The sequence below is a fragment of the Uloborus diversus genome, chromosome 3 (assembly GCF_026930045.1).
Source record: "Uloborus diversus isolate 005 chromosome 3, Udiv.v.3.1, whole genome shotgun sequence".
In the NCBI taxonomy this organism is placed as follows: Eukaryota; Metazoa; Arthropoda; class Arachnida; order Araneae; family Uloboridae; genus Uloborus; species Uloborus diversus.
In genome coordinates, this window is record NC_072733.1 from 195,291,188 (window position 1) to 195,305,656 (window position 14,469).

General features: G+C 35.5%; 1 protein-coding gene across 2 annotated transcripts in view; it reads right to left on the reverse strand.

Moving 5' to 3' along the window:
- LOC129219358 (H(+)/Cl(-) exchange transporter 5-like) overlaps positions 1 to 3,520 on the reverse strand; it is a 107,793-nt gene extending 104,273 nt beyond the window's left edge. The window contains exon 1 of one of the 2 annotated variants that reach the window (XM_054853730.1): positions 3,373 to 3,520. The gene's annotated coding sequence lies outside the window, so the exon portion shown is untranslated. The remainder of the gene's footprint in view (positions 1 to 3,372) is intronic. The other variant, XM_054853731.1, reaches the window with a different exon arrangement.
- Between the last annotated feature and the right edge of the window lie 10,949 nt (positions 3,521 to 14,469).

Genomic DNA, 14,469 nt, shown 5'->3' on the forward strand with positions numbered 1-14,469 from the left:
CAGCAGGTGAGCTAAATTTCACAAGTATGAAAACAAAACTTTAATGAAACTACTAAAACAATAAATAACACATTTGCTAACAAAACTGCTTGAATACATATTGAAATTCAACTACACTAAAACATCTAATCTTAATTTCTGAAAAAAAAAACGTTTATTACTTTGGGGCCCTGGGTAAAGATAGAAGGGGGCTTGCACCCAGATATTTGCAAAAGGGGGTCTTTGCTGCCTGGGTGTCCTTGAGCAAAGTTTCAACTAGCTCATTAATGATGGATTTATCACTTCGTAATTACGTGGGACAGCCCACGACCAGAGGCGGCAATTGCTGCTTATAAGTGCGGGACCAAATTTTTTTTTACGAAGTTGAAGACTATTTTAGGTTATCATTAGTTACGGGGGGGGGGGGGGGTCCTCTGATGTTCTTTCTCGTAAATGTTTTGGAATTGTAGCTTTAAAAATGCCGTTTTAGTAGAGTTTTGTCAATGTTTGAGGAGTTGTAACCGTAATGTTTTTCTTTTTTTTTTTAATAAAGTCTAATTAAAAATAATAAAAATAAAAATGAAGAAGTTAGGACTGTTTTTGGTAATATAAGGGTAAGGAAGTCTCTTCCCGGAAAATAATCTTAAATTGATGTCTTAAAGATGCAAATTAAAGTCATCTTCAGCAAACTTAGAGCAAGGGGTTTGATGTTGTCTCCCTAAAATTAAAATTTTTTATAAATGTGTTTTAAAACTTTATTTCAGACTTCTCTTTTATTGACTTAAGGGGAAACGAAAGGGTTCCGAGGTTCTCCCAGTATTTTTTCTTTTTTTCCTGAACTAATGAAAACCTAAGAACTGAGTCTTGAACTTCTTTTGGGGACTTCAGAAAAAGATCTCCAATTTTTTTTCAAATTATAACTGGAGTCATGAAAACGCAGTTTTACGCTATCTAGGGGGATTCTCTTCTTGAATTTTTCTCTCAAATTGAAATCTTTATAACTCAAATTTAGGTATCTTTGAATTTAATGGATGAAGGGAGTGTGGAGATTTTCTCCCGGAAAAATTTCAAAATTGAAGTTTTAAAAATGAAATTTTAAACAATATTTGGTGACGTTAATGTTCAGGTACTCTCACCCAGAATGTTTTGAAATTGAAATCTTAATGTTGAGACAATCTTTGAAAAAGATTGGTGAAGCATTACTTCCCCTGTAGTTGGAGGGATTTATAAGTTACAGTCATATACAGTGAAACCTCCCTTAACGGACACTCCCGAATAACGGACACCTCTAATTAACGGACATTTTTGCAAGTCCCAGTCCCTCAATATAGGCCATTCCATGTAATTCACTCTGAATAATGGACACTCCGAATAACGGACAGTTATTTCACAAAAAAGTTTCCTTGCGATCGTAGCACTTCCGTTTTTTTTCTTTTCACAGAATATCTTAATAACTGCTTGACTTTCAAAGCTTTTCATCCTCCACCACTGATATTCCACCCCCCCCCCCCCCCCGTCATTTCCTTATCACTGTTTCTTGGAATTAAAAGGGTGGTAATGGGCAGACGCAGCGATTGGGGCTTAAAAGTTGGGGGCAGAAAAAAAAAGAACTAAAAGGCATGGTACTTTTTGCGGGCAGCAAAGAATGAAAAAGTGAAAAAAGTTATAATTTTGTAACGGCTAGTTTTGAGAGTATTGAAGCAGATAAGTGAAAACTGATGTCAGTCTAACAATTAACGTACGTTTTTCTTAAGATTTTAAAGAATTTTATACACAATAACTATTCAAAAGTTAAGATAAAAAAGAGGAAACTGGGGGCTTTTTCTAACTGGGGCTCTTGGGAAATGCAATTGAGCTGACCGGCGCCGGTAGTAGTCGGCTTTATGGCGCCGTGGTTTCGTTGGGTTGTTTAATTTTTAGACATGAAAAAGATTTGCCCATATTCAAGGTCATATTGCCAACTGTCAATCATGCAATAGTGATACTCGAGATAAAATAAATAAATTAGCCCTAAAAAGTGTGTGGGGGAAAGGGGGGTTGTTCCGCCGAATCGCCGTGGTTGGTAATGCAAAAAAGAGATGTCAAACTGTTTTAACTGATTACTTTAATTGATTAAATGCTTTTTAAGACAAGTTTGTGCTGTCAGTATACCTTTATTAAGAAAAAACAGATTAATTACACTTGACGTAAAATGTAGTAAACCTTTCGCAATTGTTCCGATTGTGTTCTAAAAAGGGGACAACAGCCCATTTTGAAAAAGGTAAATGAAGTAGTTCCTCCTAATAGCGGACACCTCCCAATAACGGACAAAACTTCTGGACCCTTGACTGTCCGCTATTCGGAGCTTTCACTGTATTTTCAATTCTAAATATACATATAATGCTTACTAATAGCTTATTTTAATAATTTAAAATGAACATCTCTTTTTGACCCTACTTTCCGGCTAACTATATTTTAAAAAATTGAAAGATTTACGTGCAAAGTTATTTCTAAGTGTTTTGGGTCTCCTTGTGGCCTGGGCTAACAAGTGTACCTTTTCCCCCCTGTGCACGCCCTTGTGTATGCATTTTATTTTCTGTGAAACACTCGCTTTATGCTGGAATGCGCAACCAAATAATATTTATTTACGTAAATTAAAAATTTCAATTAAATTACAAGAGACTTTAATAAACAACTTTAAAAAAAAAAATTTTGCAGAATGTAGAAGCAAAATATCAGTAAGTTAGTAATTTCTAGTGAAGTGAGTGTTTGTTTCATATGTGTTCAAAAAATATGAATATAAAAAATTCAGAAACATCATAGCAGACTAGTACAAGCATAACAAAAACATGTAAGCAAAAAGTATTACTGTAAAAGCACTTATTTTCACGAAAATGAAGGTATCGGTGATTTCGCAAATTTTATATGTTCCATTGTTCCACAGAACCGAAAATTGAAAACTCTTGGGCGAAAAAATATTTCACGAGGCTTAAATTTTCGCGATTACGACGGGCTCGCGAAAAAATGTGCTTTTGCAGTACAATTAATTGATTTCTCCCATAGCTTATTCAGATCAGCTATGAGAACTTAACAGAGAATTCAATGAAAACTATTATTACCGATATTTGGGTGCATAACATTAAGTTCCCGATTAACTATATTATGACAAAGCATTATTTACAATTAATGCAACATTGCCATAATTTCCACTTCTTAATAAACTATTTGCGCCAAATTAAAACAGATTATTGTTTTCCGTTTTCAAACCACAATTATAGGAAACTGAACAGAAACAGATATGAATCAAAATAGTAGCAGACCTTCATCATATTGGAAAATTTACGAAAAAAACTCAGTTGAACATATGCGTAATAATATTACGAAACCATGACGAATAATTTCAACCATCCTTACCATTTTTATAAAACGTTTATAAAGAGATTATATGTATAAAGCAGGAATGTAAAAAATGAAATAAATAGACAACGTAAGATCACAGATTAAGCACATCAATAAGTAGAGCTCCAAGAAGTAAATCTTGTAAATAAATACAACGAAAATACCCGCAAAGGAAAACTTAAAAAGACGGTTGCCATGCCACGGGAAATGTTCATAAAATATCGGGAAGGTAAAAACCTCCGTGATTTTCTTAATTATTTTTGGTAACTGTAAAATCTTTCTTTTCATCAGTGTACAGTTTTTGATTTAATTAGCCTCCCTGGAATTAATTGATCAAATTTTTCCAGTAATTCTGATTCTCTCCTTGTGCTCGTACAGAGCAACCGGTCAACCGCGGTTAACCGGTGACATGACGTAAAACCGAAACTAGAATGTCAATCCAGTTTCGCAAACTCTTAAAATAGACCTTACATGTACATTACTTTGGGGAGGGTGGGTCAAACCCATTCTTATGTAATATCTAGTAGATATTTTATATTTGAAATCGCACGGTCAAGTGGTTTGGTAGGGGTCATATTTCATTTGCGTCTGGAAGGTAAAAAACGTATTAAGTGAAAGAGCTTGTTTTCACTTGTTTCACAAAGAATGAGCAGTGTAAAATATAATACAAGGATCGCATTATGCATGGCATGCTTTATTTTTAATTAGTATCGCATCATATATTTGAAAAATAAAAATCTTTGATTTACGTGAAACTGGGAGTTTTAGTGTAACTGATCCATTTCTAACAATATTTTATTATTTCGAAAAACGAAATGGAATCTTTCTTAAAAATAGGGGGGATGAAAAATCTTGCGCAACCTTTACGTGAGGGAAAGATCTGTCAAAAGTTGCCAAAACCATCCATACTTAATTAATGAATGGCCCCTTACCACTTGAACACGGAATTTATTTGCTCTCGAGCAAGGCCGAAGCCAGAGAGGGAGGTCAGGAGTACCCCTCCCCCTCCGAAATTTTCAAAATCTTGCATGCTATAAAAAAGTTATCAAAAATTTCGTTTTTGGCACTTCAACTCGGAAAAATTCAAGATGCTCCCCCCCCCCCCCCCCCAATATCACCAAAGATCGTCTAAACTTTTGTTTTTAGAACTTCTATTTCAAAAAAAAATCTGTTGAAGCGCCCCCAAAAATTACCGAAAAAGGGCCCCCATTTGAACTTCATTCGTATAAAAAAGGGGGTAAAAATTCGTTTGAAGAGTGTCAGAAAGAGCTCGATCCCATTCAAATTTAGAACTTGACTTGATTACGTGAAACAATAGTTCTTCCTCTCTTGCAGCATCGTTTCATGAAAACATTACTTTAAAAACTATCGTAGCATAAATGAAATGCATACAAAGAAATGATGCAAGCTGGGCGTGTGTGATGTAGAAGCTGGTAAGGAGAAGCTTCTTTATTGCCAGGCAGCCTCAGCAAAACATTGTGGCGCTCTGGACTTTCAACCTCATGTTTTTTTTTTTTTTTTTTGGAGCTAATGGGGGTACGACGGTACCCCTGGTGACCCCCGTGCGCACGCCACTGCCCATTATGTCCCCTCTGCCTCTCCTTTGTTCCAATCTATACATATTAGGCATTTTAAGTCTGGTATCATAACCTAAATCTGAAAGTCCCCTTACTATTATAGTCTTGTAGCCCTTCTTTGAAACCTCTCAGCCAGTAAAGAAATATCTTTCGATATCAGGAGACCAAAACTGAACAGCATACTCCAAATGAGGTCTTATCAAACTTCTATATAAAGGCAGAAGAAACTTCTTTAGATTTGTTTGAAATAGATCTACATGTATTGATTAAACTCAAGTTTTCTGTTGGCTTTATTACTTGCAATGCTGTGCTGTAGACGAAACTCCTGATTTATTAAAAAAGGGTGAAATTTCATCAAACTTATGAGAGTTGTCATAATTAAATTACTAGAGCAAAAACAAATGTAAATAAATAAATACCTATATACGAAAGATTATTTAAACATCTTTTTTTTTTTCAAATATATTTTCAAACAGAAGCACACATCTTTTGCATCACAATATAAGCCTCTTGTAACCTCCAAAACACGTGCACGCATTTTGCTCATTTCATTTTACGCTGTCGACGTTGTCATTATTATTATTGTTGTCATCACTTCAGAGCAGTTAGACTTTATAACTGAAGTTCCATTCAGATTTAAAATGTAAAACGAGCTGATGTGTGCATCACATGACTTCCTTTTACTCCAATTTAGTCCTAGCGTCAATGACCGGGTACCCGGGTACCTTTTTGCGACTTTTATCATAATTTTTACGCTTTGTAACAAGGTCTTTTTTAAAATTGCTTTTAATCCTTGTTATTTACATGAATCCGAACTAAAGAAAGTTGTAACCGTGTTTTCAAAAAAAATTTTGGGGGGAGTTTTTTAGCTTTTAAAATTTTTATACCTAGATTCAATAACCAGGTACCCGGGTACCCATTGCACTGCACGTCAAAAAATACCCCTTCAAAATGCTTCTGACACCAATTTTTGATGAATATCATGTAAAATGAGCCTTTGAATCAAATTATGACCACCGTTCCCCCCCCCCCCCTCACTCCCCTTCCCCCCTTCGGAATCGCGCCCCCCAAATTGTATAACGCTTTCGGCAAATACATAGTAATTATTTATATTTGATAGGGAAAACAGCATTGTATTCACCATTTATATTCTTCTGAAGGGTTAGAGAAGAGTATAGTTCAAAAGCATGAACATTTGTAGCAAGTTTGGTACACCTCAAGCGTATACCCCCCCCCCCCCCCCCCAAAAAAAAAAAAAAACCTAAAAAATCCTCAGAAACGATTTTTTTTCCGATAAAGGTTCGTTTTCCAATTTTTTCACTTATTTTCTGGTGTAAAACCAAAGAATTGGACTCGCTTCCCATATCCGAAAAATTTTTCGCGCTGTAAAAAAAAGTTAAATAAATGAAAATTAATAAACACTTGAAAACATTGCAATTACACACGAGTCACACTGCAGATCGTAGACGCAAAGAAAGTTTCCGTATAATTTACATTTATTCAAATTGCATTTACAGATATAATTAAGATTTAAATTAAATTAAGTATACTCATAATAATATATCACAGGGCACTAAACCCGTTGGTTTTTTACCATTCAATCAAATGCTTCGAAATTATCAAAATTTGATCAGTCGTGTCAACACTACATTTTGTTTTGTTATAAAACGAAATAGTTGTGATTTTTGGTTGCTCCAGAACTTCTTTTGTTATGATGTGAAGTGGAAAACAATATTACGGCATTTTCTCTTTTTGCTGATGTACGAACATATTGTTACATCATCAGTGATACCGAATTAGGATCATCCTTTCTCTCAATATGTAGACAATAATATTTCAGTTGGAATATATTATCTGTCTTTTTTTTTTTCTTTTTTGACGGCATGACAGCAAAGGTTGAGCAAATGATAGTGAGGATAAAATTACAGACAATATTTTTTGATACAACAGGCCTATGTGTATATGGTATGAGCTTCGCGGGCCTCATGTGGTCCGCGGGTCGTAAGTTGAACATCACTGGTATAAATAAATAAAATACTGCGAATTCACTATAAAATAACAAAGTGTAAAATCTAATATATCCAGTATTACGAAAAAACTGGAGAAACACATTTGTTTCTAACAGACAATTTAGCGTGAAACGTAAACATAAAACGCTGGAAAACAATAAACCATTTCGTGTTTTAATAAAAACAGGATACACAAACTTCCCCAGATTAGGGTGAAAGAAAACGTTTCAATTAAATAGAAGAGGTGTCAGAAAAAAAAATTATTTTTTCTGCTCTAAATCTTCGAAATTCAAAATGGGTACCCGTGTACCCGGTTATTGAAAGTAAGGGGAAAATTTGGTCATTGACGCTAGGGTTAATGTCATTTCCCCATTACTGGCAATTTTAATGTGATTCAATAGTCTACTCTCTAAATATTGCTCTCTATTATACTACTCTCTAAATTATAAATTTGCGATGTCAACAGTGACCAAATTGAAACAGATTTTAAGAAATAAATCGCCAAATTTGTCGCCTTGTTGGCGACAAAACTTGGCGACCAAAAGACTGAAGATATATCGCCAAGTGCCCGCCAAAAATTATAACACCACTTGAGTTTACATCGAAATTAACAATGATTTCCCCCCCAAAAAGGGGCAGAAGACCCGTTTAGAAACACCCGAATGCAACCAAAAGAGGAGGTGCACAACTAGACCCCACTAGGAGTCTACGTATCAAATTTCAACTTTCTAGAACATTCCGTTCTTGAGTTATGCGACATACATACGCACATACACACATCCGCACATACATACAGACGTCAAGAGAAAATTCGTTGTAATTAACTCGGGAATTATCATTATGGATATTTCGCGTGTCTATACGTTCTTAGGCACTTTTAATCCAATTTCCATTACATCATCTTCAAAGCAAATTCTTCACATCTTGTGGCATTTCGTGTTGCAAATTTCGAGCCCTCGGTCGCAAAATTTGAAATCGGCGGATCAGAACTGATTAATGAATTGTTATTTATGGAACTAGTGAACCTTAGTTTTTGGCTCGAATTCCTCCAAGAAGGGGGTGGGGAGCAATGTAACGTTTCTTGAGTTATGTTTGCCTGCTATTACCCAAGAAGTAACTGGCGGAATCAAACAAAATTTGGTCCATATGTTGCCCCTAACAGGTACAGGTGCTGATTCAATTTTGGTGTCAATAGATCAAACGTGGGCTGTGCTGTCGAACGTTTTTTCCGACACTTGTGACTGCAATGTCTCAATGTTTTGATTCTATTTCGGCGTCAATAGCTGAAAAGGGGGTGGTGCAATCGAACGTTCTTTCTTTTTCCTTGCAAGTGCTATATCTCATTAAGTAATGCTACGTTCTGAATGAAATTTGGAATAAATGTGTGCTGATTTTTTTTTCGTGCAAATACAATTAGCCTCATTAATGCAACAATAAGAAAGATAAATCGTAATAGTCTGTCGTCTGCGTATTTCGCGTGATTTTAATTGTTGGGAAATGACCAAAAATAATATCTCAATTATTTAAGACTTTTAACAGTTGCCATCTTATTTTTGCTAACAAATAAAATATTCGTAATTAATTCAAGCAAGGCTTTTAAAATGACTTTCAATTTTCGCTCTTTTCTTTGCTTTTGCGATCATTCGGAAATTGGGATGGTCGTCAAGTTTTTGCTTGTGCAATTTATTTTTTGTTGGAGTTATTGCTTCTTCGACAAGCGTGGGGAGGGAACAGAATTCATAAGAAAGTTATAAAAGAAAGTTTCGTGATGGCCACAACATATTAATTTCATCTGTTGACACTATGAAATAAGAAAAATACATCTTTTTGTAGTCCCCAAAATTTGCAAAAGAAACCATGTTTCTTAGCATCTTTCATGCTTTCGTCCCACAACCTACAAAGGATACAATGAAACTGATTCACCGAGGGAATTAAAATTGAAAGGATTTGCAATGAAAAGTAAACAAACTAAAAAATGTAAAATGATTGCTTGGTATTAATCGTCAATATCTTTTGATAGTAGGGGAGCCCAGAGTGTTTTTGGGGATTTACTCGAGCTCGTCAGATAAACATAGAGGAATTACCTTACATCCTGTCGAGTACCTACACCAAATGTTGGCCTTTTTGCTGATGGATGCGTCTAGGACAGCCTGTCAGATTAGGAAAAAACGAGCTGATGTGTGCATCACATGACTTCCTTTTACTCCAATTTAATGTCATTTCCCCATTATTCACTATTTTAATGTGATTCAATATTTATTCTCTAAATATCACCAACAATGGCCAAATTGAAACCAAAAAAAAGAAAAAAAAACTCCGCCAAATTTGTCGCCAAGTTGGCGACAAAACTTGGCGACCAAAAGACTGGCGATATATCGCCAAGTGTCCAACAAATTATAACGCCACTTGAGTTTACATCGAAATTAACAATGATTTCCCCCCAAAAAGGTGCAAAAGACCCCCTTAGGAACATCCGAAAGCAACCAAAAGGGGAGGTGCACAACTAGACCCCACTACGAGTCTATGTACCAAATTTCAACTTTCTAGGACATACCATTTTTGAGTTATGCGAGATACATACGCACATACGCACATACGCACATACATACAGACGTCACGAGAAAAGTCGTTGTAATTACCTCGGTGATGGTCAAAATGGATATTTCGCGTGTCTATACATTCTTAGGCACTTTTCCGCATGTGGTCGAATCGAAAAAAAAACTCAACATTCATTTGGGGGTGAGAAAAATGGAAATTAAGGGCGATTTTTGAGTGAAAATTTTTTCGCGAATACAATACTTCCTTTTTTGTAAAAGGAAGTAAAAAAGCATTGGATTTATTGAAGCGCGTCAGATTAAGATAAGGTGGACTAATTACAAGTTCAAGAGTGTACATTTAGAAAATCTGACGATTTGAGAGTAACGCAAGGGTGTGGGAGGGGAATAAAGTTGTAAAAAAAAAAAAAAAAAACGTTGTGTGGATTTTCTCGAGTGAGGTTGATTTTTTTTTATTTATTTTTATTTTATTTATTTATTTTTTTTTTTTTTTAATGTTAAAGGAAATAATGCAAGAATCTCGAAAAACACATAATCCACCAATTTCGACATGGCTATCACAAATCGGCTACAAAGATTGGTAAAAGGGGAGTCCAATCCAATGTGTTTTTGGAGAATTGCTCGAGCGCGTCAGCTAAACATAGGATAAGGGAGATACCTTACATCCTGTCGAGTATTTACACCAAATGTTTGCCTTTTTTGCAGGTGGATGCGTCTAGGACAGCCTGTCAGAATAGTAAAAAAAAAAAAAAAACTGATCCTTGGATTTACTGAAGCGCGTCAGGTTAAGATAAGGTGGGTTAATTACAAGCAAAAGAGTATATTTAAAAAAATCTGACGATTTGAGCGTAACGCAAATGTGTTAGAGGGTTACCAAGTTACAAAAAAAAAGTTTTTTCCCTCTAGCTGTCAGATTTTAGGCTACCATGACTGGACCATCAAGCTGAACCTTCTGTATAAAAATCAGACACGCTCGAATGTTTCAGTATAAAGGGTTTTTTTTTAAAATTATTATTGGGAACCTGTCAGATTTGCAAAAAAAAAAGAGAAAAGGATCATTAGATTTAAAGATGCGCGTCAGATTAAGATAAGGTGGGTTAATTACTAGCTAAAGAGGGTACGTTAAAAAAATCTGACGATTTGAGAGTAACGCAAGGGGTTGAGGGTCACAAAGTTGCCGAAACAAGAAAAGTCCCCCTTTTTTCCCCCTTCTAGCTGTCAGATTAAAAATACCCCTCAAAATAATCGTCAGATTTTAGGCTACCATGACTGAACCATCAAACTGAACCTTCTATATAAAAATCTGATGCGCTCGAGTAAATACATGTGGCGATTTTTTTTTTTTTTTTTGCATTTTCAAAAATTCGCTACGAGCTTGCGTCACTTCCAAAACGTCAGTCTTTTAAATGGTGACATTTTTAAAGGTCACTTAACCTCTCCTTTGAATATCTGACGCGTTCCAGATTTTTTTTTTTTTTTGAGCAATCACGATTGCTTATTGTTCTCATTTGACTGTTTTGATGTCCTTATCTTTTTATTTTCCCACCACCACCCTCCGCACCCTGTCACCGTCGACCGGGTCCTCACGATGCTGCTCCTATAGCGAAAGCCGTCTCCAGGTTGCATCCATGTCCTACACACACGCGCATACATACGCAGATACACACACACACGCACGCACATACATACAACTACCCACACATTCATGCCTGCACACTGACACAAACACATATGCCTACACACACATACACACATTCATATACACAACTACCCACACATTTATGCCAGCACACAGACAAACACACATGCCTACACACACATACACATACCCCTACACACAAACACACATACCCCCCACACACAAACACACACGCCTACATACACACACTTGTGATTGCGAAAAACATAATTTGAATTCAAGATGTCAAAATTCAAATTTTTTTTTTTTTTTTTCTATCCTTCCGGATAGCCACACCCACCACGCAAGTCAGCAGATAAACATAACTTGAGAATTAGAGACACGTTGGAGCATCATATTTATCATTATCTCACACGCTCGAGTATGTCCATGTAACTGTTTTTTTTTTTTTTTTACATTTATGAATGTCAGTTAACACTTAACTCACCACTGAATTTTAACATTATGAAACATTTTCTTCTTCTTATAACCTAAACTACAAGATCCAATAGGTCCCCGCGACGCTCGAGTGAATCCACATTTAGCATCATGGGCTCCCCTACTATGAATAGGCAAGAACTGAAACCGGATTATAAAAGCTGAAACTTTCGATAATGTATGAGATTCAATAGGTTTTTTTTAGCGTTTGTTAGCGATTTTCGAAATTCAAAAATACATTCAAAAATTTTGAAAAATATCTCCAAAATTTTCTTATTTTCTAAGATACGTTTTTGGGTGTTTTTGTTATTTATTAGGGGCGCATAAAGCACAGCACATCACAGAATTAAATTTGTTGAGTTTCTAAACAAGTTACCTACTTTTTATTAAATTGTCTACTAACGAAGTAGCAAGTTAATTATTGGTACCCAATAAGGTATTTTCTTCGGGTTATAATGTTAAAAACTGATTAGTTTAGTTTGAATATGTTCTTAGTTTGTCAATACAACAGTAAAAATGAAATATTAAATAGTTTAATTTTCCTCCCAATGTCCAAAATTACCATAGGGCGTGTTATTAACATACCCACTGTGCGACGGCCCTACAGTAGTTGGAAAAAAATATTTGGAGGAATGCACTTTTTTTATAAACACATAGATACTTAGACTCACACAGACCATCTTGTATTGCAGGCCAGAAAATGCCTTGGAATATCATTAAGCATATCTCGAGACCAGACAGAGGAGCTAATGTACACTCTCCATAACATGTACATTAATCTACTTAGTTGGCCTGTGTTCGAAAACGGTTACACAATCTACTCCTACGCCTTTGACACAAATCTACAGAAACTTGAACATGTACAACTCCGTGCTGCACCAATTAATTAGGGTAGACCGGGGCACATTCACGCGGATTTTTTTTAATGAATTTTCTAAATTTTATGCGTTAACTTAGGAAATTTTAGACATTACGGTTTTATAAAGCAGTTAATGGAGTTAAAATTGGTATATTTGGTTGTTCCTCAGTTTGTTTTTAACTGTTAAAAAAAAAAATTATTTTCGAGTCCAATTCGGTTGCGTCAACTTGCCCCGCCGCACGCGGGGCACGTTTAGGCATATTTATTTGGACACCTAACGTACTTCTGTTAGTGTTTTGAACATAATGTCTTACCATAGTTAAAATAAAGAAAATTTATTACAGACTGAATAGGGTGTAAAGTAAAAGCTGAACAAGGGTATGAAGACAGCACAACATGATTGTATGCTATTAGATACAAATTTGCAACTCAATTAAAAATTAAATGGTGATTTTCAAAACTAAACAGCTTGAAAATACTAAAAAGTTTACTAATAAAGTGAAATATGTAATAAAGCCAAAACTGCAGAGAAAATGCTGATGAATATAAAGTTAAGTTATTGATTTGTGCTAATATCTGTAACTCGTACTCTTATCTTCACTCAACTTTTTATAGCTTAAATTCATAAAATTGTCTCAACCTTCTTTTGCTATTATGACTCATATTTAGAAATTGGAACAGTGGACGCGGTCACTCGGAATTCCATGCGTCCTGACGCCGATTGAGTGAATTCTTTTTTTTTTTAATAGCAGAATAGCCATATAAGAAAAGAAAAAGCAGGGGGTACTTTCTGAGTGAAAATCAATATGTAACAAAAGCTGTCTCCCCAAATTATTGAGGAGGACGCGTTCCCAAATCCCCACAGGCCGTGACACGCATTGCTGCAATTTGAGCTGCAAAGAAAAAAAAAAAACCTTAGGAACAGATTTGAGTTTTTTATTTTTTATTTTTTTAAATTTGCCTCCTTACATTTTGCCATCAGTTAAGTTAGCTGCCCCTAAAATTTGTGCGGTAGCACAGATTATAGTGCAGCTCTGGTTAGTTGAGCTGTGACCTTGACTTTGTTTACCTGTTTTAGGGGAGTTTAGTGAAAAGTAGACGTGTTATTGGCTCGGATTTTAGTAGGAATGTTTTTGAAAAACTACTAAGAAAGTTTCTCAACTCAATTTAGCGCCAACTACCCGTCCCTATTTACCGAAACAGAGGTAAACATTGTAAGAGTCGGAGCTCAACTTCTCAGAGCCTGACCTGTTTACGAGACATATCTGCACAACCCTCGAGTCTTAGAATGTCATGCATGGTAAAATACTACAACAAAAAGCAGGCAATGTTCTTTCCAGAAGATGACATAAAAAATTTCCCTCAAAATGAAAACAGCTCAATATCTGCTTGTTTCAAGGAACTGATAACTTTTGTCAACAACATGAAGAACTGACTTCGCATGGAATCTCTATTGAGTTCTACGTTTTTGTTTCGATTTTTTGACAAATCATACACTTACTGGTATAGAGACTAAGATTTTGCTTGAAAGTAATTACTTATTCCTTCTATCCCATTCATCATCATTAATGCTTATTTCTATTAACTCTGTTAGAGGCAGAAGGGAAGGATATATTAATATAGCTCACCTTTTTAACTAGAGCATTTTTTAAGGAGTTTTCACTAGGCGACACAAGTTTAAACATATAAGACTTCTGATTTAAGAGGAAGCCGATGTGAACCAACTGTAAGTATAATATTAACTCCGAAGTTATTAAGGGGGTCCGGAGGTTTCTCCTCCGGAAAGTTTTCGAATTTATAGTCTTAATGCATTTTAGACAATCTTTGGTTTTGGTAATGTTAGGGGAGAAGAGGTTCGGTGGCGCTCCCCTGTCTATTTTTCGAAAATGTAGCTATAAGAATGCAGTTTTAGACAATCTTGGATGATGTTAGAGGGAAGAGAGTTTTGAGCATAGGCGGATTTAATGTGGAAATTCTAGGGGTGCAACAATGCAGC